General features: G+C 42.0%; 1 protein-coding gene across 1 annotated transcript in view; it reads left to right on the top strand.

Annotated features, from left to right (window-relative positions):
* The window catches only part of map3k4 (mitogen-activated protein kinase kinase kinase 4), a 253,090-nt gene that overhangs the window by 113,364 nt on the left and 123,987 nt on the right, over nt 1-15,739 (top strand). The window lies entirely within an intron of this gene.

The raw sequence follows: 15,739 nt of genomic DNA, 5'->3' as shown, positions 1-15,739 counted from the left end.
CTTGTTGCATTAATCTTTCTATCTTGTCACCATTCTTCATCAGTTAATACTTCCTTTGATTGTTGAAAAAAGTCTAAAAATTGCTTCATTTCTCCAGAAGATAAAGAAGCTTCTACACCTTTTTCTGCCTTTTTCTTGATTGTAGGTCGTTCTTGCTCTTTCCTTTGCTTTTCCAGGTCCTCTTCTTGATCACTGGAGCTGTGGGTGTCTTGTATCTTTTTTAAATTTCCTCCATTTTTTAATGTGCTCTGCACATGTGCGAGGAGTCGCTTCTTCAGTCAACGTCAGCGGCCATTGTTGGAGGAGACCTTGTGCAGCATTGTCCAAGGTCTCCCCGGCTCTCACCTTTGGATGTTACCTTACGAACAGCTCCAGGATTCTTTCTCAAGGTAGGCCTCTCTTCTTTTTCTTGTTCCTTTTCTTGTATTGCAGTAAGACATTTATCCTTCTTTGGTGGCATTATTGATGTCTTCTATAGATCTTCAGACAATTCTTCCTTCTACTTTCTGTACCTTTTATAGTCTTTTTTTATCACTTTTTCTCAACTTTTACGAGGAGGGCAGGGATTATCAGTCTAACCCCACATCATCACATGGCACGCCCCCTACAACTCACATTCTGCAAGAGGAGCATTCGCTTGCATTGGCTGCCATTCCCACTGTTTATGACTAGAGAAACAAAGTATATGATGTCTAAAACTTACCCTTACCTACCTGCTGAATTCTTTCGGTTCCTTGAATAGGGTGTCCCTTTCTTACCTCACCTCTTAAAGTTTCTCGCCAAAACCTTTCCACTCTGATGATGATCTCTCCTTCAATGACCACTGTGCGACACAATCCCTCTGCATCTACTCTTACCTCTATCTTACTCTTTATATAGTTGAAGAAACTGATATTATTTGCTAGCCTACTTCAATACTTTATATTTTTCCTCTTTATATGTGTTTTTAGTTAATTTCTGCAAGTTTTTAAAACCTTCCTTACCCTTTATCTTCCCACTAATGTTTGATTCCTTGTATACCCTCTTTTGCTTTTTATGTTGACTTTTACTAACCTTGTCAGCAACAGTTGTGTCATTATATTTCCTCTATTTTGGTATGCATTTCTCCTACATCTTGCTAATATTTTGCCAAAACGCTGCTCTGCCATCGTCTTTACTGGTGCCCCTTTCCAATCTACTTTGCTCAGTTGGTCTCTCTTGCCACTTCAATTCCCTTTACTCCACTGAAATGCTGACACATCAAACTTTAGTTTATCATTATTAAATCCCAAATTGAATGCAATCACTGCCCCCAATAGTCCATTTACTCTAAGCTCTCTAAACACCTTGGGTGCATTACACAACACCCCATCCAGTACAGCCAGTCCCCTAGTGAGCTCATCAACAAGCTCTAAAAAGCCATTTTGTAGGTTTTCTACAAATTCTCTCTTATGAGATCCAGTCTCAACCTGTTTTACCCCAATCTACTTGCATGTTAAAATCCCCCAAGGCTACCAAAACATTGTCTTCGTGATGCACCTTTTCTATTTGCTGTTTTTGTCCACATACCAGATTCTATTTGGATGTCAGTATATAACTGCCAAATGGGTCCTTTTAGCCTTGCCATTGCTTGACTCAACCCACAATTATTCTACAGTGTGCTCCATAATGTTTGGGGCAAAGACACTTTTTTCCTTTTTGCCCCTGTGCTCCACAGTTTTAAATTTGTCATTAAACAATTCACATGTGATTAAAGAGCATTTCCAGATTTTATTCAAGGTTATTTATAGACATTTTGGTTTGACTATGAAGGAATTACAGCAGGTTTTATACAGTCTCCTCATTTCAGGACACCATAATATTTGGGACATAGTAGCGCTATGCATATTAGTCATGTTTAGTATTTTGTTGCATATGCCTTGCAAGTCATGACTGCTTGTAGACTGCGATTCATCGACATCACCAGGTGCTCTGCTGATGCTCTACCAGGCCTCCTCTACAGCCATCTTCAGCTTCTGCTTGTTTTGGGGGTATGTCCCCTTAGGTTTTCTCTTCACCATATGGAAGGCATGCTCAATTTGATTTAGATAGGGTGGCTGACTTGGACATTCAAGAATATTTTAGTTTTTTTTAGCTTTGAAACACTTGTTTGTGGCTTTGGCAGTTTGTTTGGGATCATTGTCTTGCTGGAGGATGAAGCGCCGTCCAATGATTTTGGAGGCATTTGCGCGAACTTGAGCAGATAAGATGCTCTTAAACGCTTCAGAATTAGTTTTGATACTGCCATCAGCAATTACATCATCAATGAAGATAAGTGTGCCTTCATGGATGAGGTGGTATGGTTTGGATCTTGGGCAGTTCCTCTAATCCTCCACACTTTTTTCTTGCCATCACTCTGTCCACAAGACCTTTTTCCAGAATTCTGCAGGCTCTTTTTTGGAAAACTATAATGTGACCATCCTGTTTCTGTGGCTAACTAACTAGCAATTTGCATTTTGCAGTGTAGCCTCTGTATTTCTGTTCATGAGGTCTTCTGCAGACAGTAGTCATTAGCATGTCCACGCCTGCCTGTTGAAAGAGCATTTCTGATCTGTTGGCAAGTGTTTTCGGATTTTTTTTCCACGATGATGAGAATTCTTCTGTCATCAACAGTGGAGGTCTTCCTTGACCTCCTAGTACCTTCGCCAGTACTCACTTACTTCTTAATGATGTTCTAAACAGTTAATTTTGGTAATCCTATGACTTGTGTGGTCTCTTACTGTTTTATTTTTGTTTCTCATTCTCATAATGGCTTCTTGGACTTTCATTGGCACAGCTCTGTTCCTCATGTTGAAAATTGGCAATTGCAATCTTCAAAGGTGATCTAAAGCTTAGAAGCATGCCTTGTTCTCGTATACCTGCACCACTGAAGCAATTAAACACATAAGTACACACAAACACCTGTGAATCACAAACACAAATTTCCCACACATTATGGTGCCTTGAAATGGCATGTTGTAATTTCTACATGATGAAACCAAAATGTATATTTTAAAAAAAAACCTTGAATAAAATCTGGAATGTGCTCATGAATCACAAGTGAATTGTTTAATTACAAATTTAAAACTATGGAGCATAGGGGCAAATAAAGGAAAAAAAAGTGCCTTTGTTCCAAACATTATAGAGGGCACTGTATATCTTTTGATCCAGTGTCAACTCTTTCTAATAATTTAATGTTATTCCTTACTAATAGAACCACACCTCCTCCTCTACTTACCTGCCTATCCCTTCAATATACTGTGTATCCTTAGACATTTAGTTCCCAATAAAAAAAATCCATCCTTTTAGATGTGGAACAGAAATTGGAATTTTTTTTCATTCTACGTCTTATTTAAAGGTCAACTCTTTCTGGGTTTCTATTACAGTAAATTTTTGCAACAGAACAGGGGTGAATTTTCCTTTACTCCCTGAATTCCTTTTAGGAAATTTTGAAGTGGCACTCCTAAATTGTTGCTGTCAGATTCTCAATTAAAATTTATTAAGTTGGTTTTAGAAATAGCAAGGAAATGTGTTGTTGTAACATGGAAATCTGATGTTTCATTCAGATTAGATAGATGGCATGCTGAGATTCAAAGTTATATTTCATTAGAAAAAAATATGTATAATTTAAGGATAAATATATCTTATTTTTGCAAATTTGGGGTCTGTATGCTAGAATAATGAAATTAAAATCATAAAATTTTTCTTTATTTTTCCTGCTCAGTGAAGTTTTCCTTGAAGGCTCAATAATTTTATGATGTCTTTGATGTCTCTTGAGTGTCAACTGATGCAATCTGAATTAATCAATTGTAATAGTTTTATAATGAAATATTATGTATTTTAGTTTTGGGATTAGAATAGTTTTGTGGGGAGGGTGGGTCCATAGAGGATTAGTTTTTATTTGTAGTAAGTAGTTTTTTTAAGTTTTTAGATTTTAAATTTTATGTAGTTTCAACACACATTTGCTAACATCCTATTATATTATTTTGGTACATTATTGTCAATATTTGGTGTTATATATGTTGATTAAATAAATATTTTTAAAAATCTATCCTTTAACCACGATGCCATGATGGTCACAACATCATACCTGCCAATATCTAATGTACGACAAGGTCATCCACTTTCTTTTAGTACTGCATGCAATTAAGTATAAAACCTTTAGCCCTGTCTTAGTTTTGTTTTAGTTTGCGTCTCTGTTGCTTTGCAGTACATCCCAATGTCCACAATTTTGGCCTATTTGCCTATTTATTCCTCCTCACAAACTACCTACCAACTGTGTCTACTTGTGCACCAACTGTCCCTACTTGTGTACCATGTCCCTCTCTTCTTCTTCTTCTCTTTGGCTTGGCTTCGCGGACGAAGATTTATGGAGGGGGTAAAAAGTCCACGTCAGCTGCAGGCTCGTTTGTGGCTGACCAGTCCGATGCGGGACAGGCAGACACGATTGCAGCGGTTGCAAGGGAAAATTGGTTGGTTGGGGTTGGGTGTTGGGTTTTTCCTCCTTTGCCTTTTGTCAGTGAGGTGGGCTCTGCGGTCTTCTTCAAAGGAGGCTGCTGCCCGCCAAACTGTGAGGCGCCAAGATGCACGGTTTGAGGCATTATCAGCCCACTGGCGGTGGTCAATGTGGCAGGCACCATGTCCCTACTTGTGCACCAACCGCTGCTTCCTTTGTCTTTTCACTTTTGTTCTCACCCCCTTGAAAATCTAGTTTAAACCTACCCCAACCCCTCTTCCCTCCTCCCTCCCCTCCCCCCACCCCACAACAACATCAGCAAACCTCCCTGTCAGGTTCTTGGTTCTACTCTAGTTCAGGATCAACCTGTCTCATTTGTACAGGTCACTCTTTTCCCAGAAAAGGTTCCAATGAACTTGAAACCATCCCCCTGTGCCATCTCATCAGCCATTCATTTGTCTGCACTCTCTTCCTGTTCTGATCTTTAGTAACTCGTGGCACTGGGAGTAATCCAGAGGTTACCACCTAGGAACTCCTGGTCATCACCTCTTTCCTAACTTATTTTGCAGGACCTTTACCCCACTCCTACCTATGTTATTGGTACCAGAATGTACATGATACTCACCCTCCCCTTTAAAACTGTTCTTGAACTGCTCAGAGACATCTTGGACCTGACCACACTATTCTGGAGTCTCATTTGCGGCCGCAGAGACTCCTAACTTTCCCATAACTGCTGAGTCCCCTGTGACTATAGCTCTCCCTGCCTTCACTCTTCCTTTTGGAGTCTCAGAGCTGACCACAGTTCTATTGGACTGGCTGCTGCCTTACCCAGAAAGGTAACCCCTCCCCCACCCCATCCCCTGCCAGCAATAATCAAAGTGGTATACTTGTTGCTGAGGGGAATCTGCACTGATTTTTTTCTCCCCCTTTCCTCTGTGTTCACCCTTCTGAAGATCCAGCTGCGCTGGATGGGTCACGTCTCCAGAATGGAGGACCATCGCCTTCCCAAGATCGTATTATATGGCGAGCTCTCCACTGGCCACCGTGACAGAGGTGCACCAAAGAAAAGGTACAAGGACTGCCTAAAGAAATCTCTTGGTGCCTGCCACATTGACCACCGCCAGTGGGCTGATAACGCCTCAAACCGTGCATCTTGGCGCCTCACAGTTTGGCGGGCAGCAGCCTCCTTTGAAGAAGACCGCAGAGCCCACCTCACTGACAAAAGGCAAAGGAGGAAAAACCCAACACCCAACCCCAACCAACCAATTTTCCCTTGCAACCGCTGCAATCGTGTCTGCCTGTCCCGCATCGGACTGGTCAGCCACAAACGAGCCTGCAGCTGACGTGGACTTTTTACCCCCTCCATAAATCTTCGTCCGCGAAGCCAAGCCAAAGAAGAGACCCTTCTACTAGATCAGGAGTGTCAAACTCAAATTCACGGAGGGCCAAAATTAAAAACTTGGACTAAGTCGAGGGCCGAACTAAATATTTATTGAAAATTTTCAACAACATCTGCATGTTTTCTCTTCTTTCAACATATGTAATGTTAAACTTTAGGATATAACTTTAGGAGGATAATGTTACAGGTCAGGAGTAGGTAGCTCAAGTTCACCCTTTGCTTGACCTGAGGGAAACCTATTTGGTCCCTGTGGAGATGTAGTCAGCATTCACAGACTCTGTCCATTTTGGCCTGCATCAGGACTCAGCATTTCCTGCTCACTCCTCAGGCTCTAGGCCTCTATTCACCCTCAACCCACCATCCCTCTACCTGACCAGTCCTTTACCCAACCTCTACTCACCCCTCACTCCACTCGCTCTGCCTCTACCCACCCCATCCTATACACGCCCCTCTACTGCCTCTCCCCTCAACCTGTTCCTCCCTCTACCCGTCTCTCACCCTCTAATCACCCCTCCCCTACTCGCCCTGCCCCTCCCCTTTTACCTCTTCCCTATCCACCCCTCCTTCTACTCATCCCTCCCTCTAACTGCCCCTCGCATCACCATAACTTCCCCTGCCCATTACTCCTCACCTACACCCTCTGCCCACCCCTGCTTACCCACCCACTCAGGCCCAGCGCACTGCCGATCAGCCTTTGCGGAACAGCGGGGGCCGTGCGCAGCCTGCCATGTCCGTCACGCCAACAGGAAATCACAGGCGCTCGCCAATCTGCCGCACCGCTCGACAGGTGGGAGAAGTGACTGGTTGTGCGGGGAGCCTTCCAACTGGCTTGCCAGCTGATGACATCGACAGACTTCTCGTGTTACAATTTTGTTTTCCCCTTTCTCAAAGTTTGCACGGTCAACCTGCAACACTCTTGCTCCCTCTGCGTCCTGTGGATCTGATGCCCGGGTGTTGTTAGAATTCCCAGCAGAAGGTTTGTGGAACTTTACCATTCTGGATTCCTTTTTGAAAATATTCTGGCCATCTTTTAAGGGGGGTGGTTTTAGGGGGGAGGGGATAGTTAGGGGGTGGGGAAGGATGTGCAATGAAGGGGGAGGATTGTGGGGGTGACATTACCAAAAAACAGCATCGGCTCTCGCTGCAGGGCGGGCCACCTCTAATACATTTTTGAAATGATCTTGCGGGCCAAATATAATTATATCGCGGGCCAAATTTGGCCCGTAGGCCAGAGTTTGACATGTGTGTACTAGATGAATCCTGCACTCCGGGTGTAATCATATGCTCAAAAATGTTTTCTATGTGTTATCCAACTCCAGTTCCAGTTCCTTAATATGGTCTTTCAGGGGCTGGAATTGGCAGCCCTTCCCAGAGGTGTAGTCATCCCACTCTTGCAATTCCCAGTGAGACTCTACACTTTCTGCTGTCTGAGTTAAATAGCCTTTGCCTTCTTGCCATATATGATACAGTTCAATGGTTTTTGCATGACTTAGGCTCCAAGTTGTTATCTGAATACATGAAAGGATGGAGATTGGTACATGCAAGGGAAATAAAGCTCATTTGGACAGCTGTGCTGAGTATCTCATTGAGACCGGTTTCAGTATGGTGATTGGTTCTCTAGCAGGGCATGGTAGATATGGGAGGACACCCTATTATTTGTACCCCTCATCTTTCGTTATATGCTTGAATAATTAAAACATGTTCAAGCGTGGATGTGTTTTTAAAAAAAAAGGTCTGTAAGGAAATCATAGTCATACCGTGAGGAAACATGCTGACTGATATGTCCCACCTGCCTGTATTTAGTCCATATCCCTCTCAACCAGGGATGGCCAAATATGGCCCCAGGGCCAAATGCACCCCTGCCCCGTTGCCCATTTTTAAGTGAGTCTTTAGAACTTGGGTGTCTAACAATAAACTGCACTGTATCTACGTTGCACTTCTTAGTTTCAGCACTAGATGCCGCTACAATTTTGAGTCTCCACTCTTTCCTATTCCTTCTTCTGAGCAAATGTATGGGGGTGGGGGGGGGGGGGGTATTTCTCCTGCTCTTTTTAAGTTGTCTGAATCTTGAGCTCAGGAAGCCACAGCTCTGCAGTTTGCCTTGTGCTGGGTAGGGTAACCCAATTTGAGTCCAATCCCTTCTGCCTCCTGCAGCTGACTGCACTGCAAGATCCCAAAACTAGGTGACCAAATGATCTTTCTGACAATAATGAGGGTAGATACTGGGTAAGACAAGACAACTTGCCCACATAGTGTCACAAGAGACACCCTGCACAGTTGCAGATGGAGGCAACATTGTAGTGGTCTAGCAGATCCAGTGATGTGGCCTTAGCACGACTCTCCAGCAAAGCAGCTTTCTTGCTACAGCACTGGGGTTTTCTGGTCTAAAAACAGTTTTTCTTGTAGTTGAAAACTGCTGGGCTTAATATTATTTGACCTATGTCTTTTTTTTGTATGTGGCACACTACCAAGATAGTTTGGGTACCCCTGCTCTAAACCCATCCTATGTTTCCATCCAAATGTTACTTAATAACTAAGTCGGTAATAAATAAGGTAGAAATCCTTCTGAATTCTCATGCTGTTTGGTGAAGACAGTGAAAACAAAAAGAAAAGGGAGATAAAGAAGTACATTTTAGGAGCTGGATAAAAGGGGGGGGTGGATTTTAGCACTTGTATGGACAAGTAATCTTTTTCTGTGCTTTAAAATATATACATATAAATGAGGAAGTCTTTTAGATTTTGTAAGCTCAAGTATTGAATAAGTTAGACTAAACTTCAGATATTCTTGGGCATTTAATTTAACTGAACTTTGATTTTAGACAGTTTTCCTCCAAAGCTGGGTGGAGTCCATCTCTGGAGGCTTCAGAAGTCTGGGTTTGGATGCCCCTGCAAGACCAAAATGAGTAAAACTGGTTTAATGCAGCCGCCTGTGGCAAGAACTTGTGATCTGTGATTAAAGAAAGAATGTGGCAACAATAACCTTTTCGTAAAAATAGGGTGATCTGTCTGCAGAAAACCTTCTTCATATACCATAGGAAATCCTGCACCAAAACAGCTCATCACATTCATGAATTCTCGCAGCATATGAAGCAAATTTTAAGAAATATTTGCACTGTGCATTTACAGGAAGGAAAATTCACATTTCAAAAGTACCATAACCTTGAAATGATATTTTAAAATTCTTTATTTTGAAATATTCAAGAAATTGAAGTGCATTAACATCTTCACACCCAGAAAATTTTCCTTTCAGAAAATGCCAGTGTACTCTGTCAGCTTTCATGTAAATGCAAGACTTTTCAAAATATTTTGCATTAGGAGTGGCTTCTTGGCTTAATTTACATAATTTCCAATTTACCTTGATTGATCATAAGAAATAAGAGCAGAAATAGACTATTCTGCCAAATTCCTCAGCAGAACATGTAGCATGATGAGCTCATTGACTTCATCCACTTTGCTGCCAACTCTCCCTTTCCTCCATCTCTCTGTCTCCATCTCAGGAGACAAAATCTCAACAAACATCTGCTATAAACCTACCAAGTCCCACAGCTACCTCGACTACACCTCTGCCATTTTGTTCCCTATAAGGACTCCATTCCATTCTCTCAATTCTTCTGTCTCCATCCCATCTGCACCCAATATGAGGACTTCCATGTCAGATTATCAGCGGTGTCCTCCTCCTTCAAACAATGTGGCTTTCCTTCTACTACCATCAACTCAGCTCACACCCACATATCCTCTATTATCCGCACATCTTCCCTGGCCCCTTCGGCTCCTACGCACAACAAGGACAGGATTCCTCTTGTCCTTACTTAGCACCCCACCAGCCTCCACATCCAATACATCCTCCTCCGCCACTTCTGCCACCTACTATGTGATCACATTACTCCCCTCTTCTCCCCTCTCTACCTTCCACAGAGACCACTCCCTCCATGACTCTCTTGTCCACTCCTTGCTGCCTTCCAATCATCCCCTTGAGATACTCCTGTGACCGCAGGTGATGCTCCACCTCCGCCCACACTGTGAATCTGCAGGGGTCATCTGCTGCGAACTCTACATCAGAGAGACTGGAAGATCGCTTTGTTGAGCACCTTGGCTCTGTCTGTCACAGTAGCGTAGACCTCCCAGCAGCCACCCATTTCAATTCTCCATCCCATTCCTGTGCCATCATGTCTGTCCATGGTCTCATGTACTGCCAGTCTGAGACCACCTGTAAATTGGCAACAAACACCTCATCATCCCACTCTGTATCCTTCAACCAGATGGCATTAATAGTGACTTCTCTGGCTTTCATTCCCCTCCACCCACACCCTTGCTTCCTCTGTGGTCTCTCCATTACCTGCCTCCTTTTGTACAGACATGATAAATTCTACTGTTACGAACCCAGAGGACCCCAAAACCCAGCAACAATAGATATTCACCAAGACAAATAGTTACTAAACAAAAGTTGCTTTTAATTATCTTTAAACATGAAAAACAGAATCACACTTTAACTTAACACTATTGTCTTAACTAACCTAACTTAACCCCCTTCTAATTCTAAGTGCATGTGTAAGTTCAGAAAAGTTATTTGATTCACAGTCCAATCTCACTTCTCATTTCTCCAAGTTCACTCCAAGTTTACTGTGCTCAGATTTAACATTTATAAAGTTCACCAGGCTTTGGTGCTTGAAAGGTAAATGGTTACCACTCAGGAAGGTTCTTGTTGGTTTTCAGAGAGAGATTTGTTGATTCCTTTTTAATCAGCCACTTCAGTGTTTTGTCGAAGAAACTTGCCCCCTCAGGATTCTCCAGATGATAACCTCTTTCTTTCAGGTCACCACAGAGTTCCTTTTTGTTTCTCTTATTTCAAGTGAAACATTAGACAGCCAGACCTCTCCTCTTGCATGAACTACAAGGGCTTTGACCAGGCTGAACTAAGTATTCACAACCCATCTTCCAAATGGGGTTTTCCACAAGCTTTCCAGCTTGTCCTGATTCAGTCCCAGCTGCTGCTGCTGACTGTAAAACTGCAGAATTCAATTCCCTCTCTCTCTCTGAGAGAAAACCTTTTTTTCTCGCTCTCTGCATGCAAAACCACATGACCCTCTCAGAACAATGTTCCACTCCAGACAGTCTGTGGCTCCGACGTTCTTTCATCTGTTGCCTTTTTGTAAACAACAATCCATTAGTGAAGTCTCTTGGGCATTCTCCAAAGCCTTTGCAACATGAGCAGAGCTCCAGTATTTCAAATAAGATGTTTTAAACTGTGACCTACACAAAAAAACCCTGCCCCAATTTATCTCCCAGAAACATATCTATATACAATCCAAACACAACATAATCTGTCACACTACCTAGTCCCTTAACACATCCAATTAATACCTTTTGTTGATCTGGTTTCCTCCCCTATTGTTTGAATTCTGAGACTTTCTGATATATCCTGCTTCTGCCTTTTCTGAATTTTCCTTGAAGGGCTCAGGGCCTTCTTTAAGGAAGAAGTTGGCAATGTATCTATCTCTTTCAGGTGCTGAAAAGACCAGCTGAGTTCCTACAGCATTTTGGTGTTTTTACTACAATCACAGAGTCTGCAGCCTATCGTGTTTCTCTATATTCGGCCTATTGAGTCTACCTCACCATGAGCTAATCCATTTTCCCATTCACAGACCCATTGCCCGACCTTCTCCTCATAACCTTTGAAGGCTTGGGTAATCAAGAACTTATCAATAAATACACCCAATAACCTGGCCTCAACAACCTCCTGTGGCAACAAATTCCACAGATCTACCACTCGCTGGCTGAAGAAATTCCTCTCCATCTCTTTTCTAAGTGGACCCCCCTTCAATCCTGGGTTGTGCCCTCTTGTCCTAGACTCTTGCACCATGTCAAACAGCCTTTCTATATCTACTTTGTCTCCGCCTTTCAATATTCAAAATGTTTCAATGAGATGCCTCCTCATTCTCCTAAATTTTAATGAGTGAAGACTAAGAGCTGTCAAACCCTTTCATTCCCTGAATCATCCTTGTGAACATCCTCTGAACCCTCTCTGACGTCAGTACAACCTTTCTTAAATGAGAAGCCCAAAACTGCTTACAGTACTCCATGAAAATATAAAATATAATTAAAAAAATATAATTAACTATAATTGATTGCAATAAATACATAAATAAATAGATAAATCAAATGATTAAATGTTCCTCCCTTCTTGAATAATGGGTTGACAATTGTGATTTTCCAGTCCTATAGGACCATACCAGAATTTATTGATTCCTGAAAGATTATTACCAATGTCTCCACAGTCTCTACCGTTACTTATTTCAGAACCCAAGGGTGAAATCTGGTCCAGAAGATATCCATCCTTTGACCATTCAGCTTTGTGATCACCTTTTCCATTGATATAATAACTTCACTCACTTACCTTCCCTGATACCTTTTGACTTTGGGCACACGTCTAAAGTCTTCTACAGTGAAGATTGATGCAAAATACTAATTTATCTCCTCTGTCATTCCTTGTCTCTCATTATTATTTCTCCAGTGTCATTTTCTAGTGTCCCTGTATCTACTCTCATCTCTCTTTTACCCTTTATATATTTGAAGAAGTTTTTTGTATCCTCTTTGATATTATTTGCTAGCCCACTTTTGTACTTCATATTTTCCCTCCTGTTTTTAGCTGCTTTCTGCAAGTATATTGTATTCCCTACTCTCCACCAAAATACCGACACACCCGACTTTAGTTTCTCCTTGTTAAATCTCAAATTGAATGCAATCATATTGTAATCAATGCCCGCTAATGGTTTGTTTACCATTACACAACACCCAATCCAGTGCACTTGATCCCCTAGTGGGCTGATCAACAAGCTGCTCCAAAATTTCTACAAGTTCTCTCCCTGGAGATCCAGTCCCATTCTGATTTTCCTAAGCTTTCATATTAAAATCCCCCATGATTACCATAAGATGGCCCTTCTGACAAGCCACTTTGGCACCTTCCCCTTCAGTTACAGAAAGTGCTACGCTTGGACCCATACCTCCTCTCTCACTACCAATCTGGGCCCTAAATGTCCTTTCAAGTTGAAGCAACAAGACTTAGAAATTTATGGGAGTTATCTACGAATCCGGTGCTCATAATGTGGCCTTCTCTACATTGGGGAGATGGGACACAGACTGGGAGATTGCTTCGCTGAGCACCTTTGCTCTATCTGCATAAATGAAAGCGAACTTCAAGTGACCAATCATTTCAATTTTGTGCCCCACTCCCGCGCTGGCATGTCTGTCCAAAGACTCATGAACTGTTAAACTAAAGCCATCCATAAATTGGAGGAGCAGCACCTAATATTCCGTCTGGGTACTCTCCAACTGGATGGCATTAATATCAACTTCTCCGGTCTCTGCTAGCCCACTGTCTGTTCTCCTTCTTTTCCCCACCTCTCTGTCTTTCCTCCAGCTCTCCATCTCCTTCCCTCTCCATTGACAGAGCCATCTCCCTCTCCCTGATTGCTTATGTCTTCTCCCTCACTTACACCTATTACCTCCTGCCTGTGGGACTGTGCTCCTTCCCCTTCCTTTTCCTCCTTCTACCGTTTTGATTGGGCACCTGCCTTCATTTTGTTTATTCCATGATGAAGGACTCAAGCCCAAAATGTTAGCTTTATCTTTGCTATATAGAGTACACGTTTTGACCTGCTGGAGATTCTCTAGCATTGTGTTTTTACTTCATCTTTTTCTCCAAAGGGGTGTACCTGTTGCTGAGGGAAATAGCCACAGGCATATTCTGTACTGCCTGCCTATTTCCTTTCCCTCTCCTGACTGTCACCCAGCTACCTTCATCCTGCCTCCCAGGTGTGATTGCATCCCTATTGTTCCTGTCTATCACTCCCTCAGCCTCCAGAATGATCTGGTGTTTATCCAATTCCAGTGCCAATTCCCTAACATGATTTTTAAAGAGTTGCAGTTGGATGTACTTCTTGCAGATGAAGTCGTCAGGTATACCTTTGACTTCCCTGACTATCCACATTCTGTAATAGGAGCATGTCTCTGCCTTGGCTGCCATTCCCACTGTCTATTAAAGAGCAAAGAGTTAGAAAAACTTCCTAACGTTGCTTCAGCACTTACACCTCCACCTCAACCTCTGCTTACCAGAGCCTCTTACACTGGGCCTCTTACAAAATGGTTACTCCGCTTGACATTATCTTCCTTTTATTGGCTATAGCTAATTAACCAATGGAGAAATTTTAAAAAGCATCTACTTCTCTTGCAGCTTTTTAAACGCTTCTCCTCTCGTTCACTGTCCCTAACGTGACACACAAAGCTCTTTTTAAACTCTTCTCCCCAACCTGGGTGTAGCTCTTGCTCTGCGAATTGATTGGTCTGCCACTAATTGGGGCGGAGAAGGTTTGAAGCTGTGCATCCTATTGGAGAAAGTGAATCATTGACTGTTGATTTTTGTGCAGTTTTGACCACCCGAGAGCACTAACATTTATGAAGTTAGTCTTAAATTTATAGCTGTGTTCCATGACAGTTTAAGCCTGAAAATTATAACAATGCTCAGTGGCCTTCGGGGATGCAGAGGTCTCTACATTAACTGACGCAAGAGAGAATTATTTCACATCATTCAACATTCTGGTAATTCACCCCAAAATTGCTGAAGCAACGGGAATTAAATTCTATAAATCATTGATAATGTATGTACAATCCTTTGGCTGCTAGAGCTCAATAAAATAAGACTTTCCAACTGAGAATACTACATTTGAAAAATCCCGACCCACAGAAATGGGCATGTCGAAAATGCATTATCTGTTTATTTAGAGCTCTTTTGATCCATTTTGTGTTTGGTTAGTTACTACTTAAACATTGAAGAATAATCTGAAGTTTTGTATTCTTACGTGGGATGTTAGCATGGCCAGCAAGACCACTGTTCCTTGACCGTTTCTACTTCTTGAATATGATGGTTAGATGCCAAGAGATCTGAGAATGCAATTTCTACAAAGTGTTTTACATTTCTGAGCTAGGATGATTAGTACCTATTGCTTTTGTCCTCCTAGATGGTAGAAGTTGTAGGTGTGATCAAAGACACATTAACACGTTCAGTTCATCGGATTTAGTCAATGATACAGCATGTAGCAATGTAACTCATGAAGGAGTGGGTGAATGTTTCAGGTCGCTGTGAATTTTTCAGGTAGCTGTGAATTTTCATTGTTTTGGAACTGTACATGTGGGCAAGGGAGACTATTCCATTACATTCCTGATTGGTACTTTGCAGATGGTGATAAGGCCTTGGGAATGGAAACACTACACTGACTATAGATTTGTTGACTTATTGATTTTTGAAAATATGAAACCTCTGAACATGTACTTAAAATACTTTCTCCTCTCAATCATCTCAATGTTGTTGATAGTGATGTCATGCAGCATTTACTCACCAATAACTTTATTACCAGTGAGTTCAGGCTCCAGACTCTATCACAGACTTGGCCCAAAGAACTGAATTCTAGAAGGGAGGGGAATGATTTCTAATGTCCCCAAGGAAGTTAAAATAGGGAAAATATTTATGGTTCTTTGGTGCTTGTAGATTAGTTCAGAGAATCCGTAACCAGAATATAGTAGTTTAGTTTTCTTGTTCAAATATCTTTGCATATTCTGAGGTTGTATTATTCCAGAATTCTGTGTTGTATATCCAGAAAATTTCAATTCAGTGCAAAAAAAAAGGTCACTAACGTATTTTGAAGTGAGGTGGCATGGTTGGCATGGCACCATCAATCCATTTCTCTCTGTAAGGAGCTTTACGTTCTCCCTGTGTAGTCATGGGTTTCCTCCAGGTGCTCCAGTTTCCTCCAGGTGCTCCAGTTTCCTCCCACTCTTCAAAAATATGTGGTTAAATGGGTTTTAATTAGGCTTTTACAGTGCTGTATATTTAA

This window comes from Narcine bancroftii, chromosome 4, assembly GCF_036971445.1.
Source record: "Narcine bancroftii isolate sNarBan1 chromosome 4, sNarBan1.hap1, whole genome shotgun sequence".
Taxonomy (NCBI): Eukaryota; Metazoa; Chordata; class Chondrichthyes; order Torpediniformes; family Narcinidae; genus Narcine; species Narcine bancroftii.
This window is presented reverse-complemented; position numbering and strand designations above follow the sequence as displayed.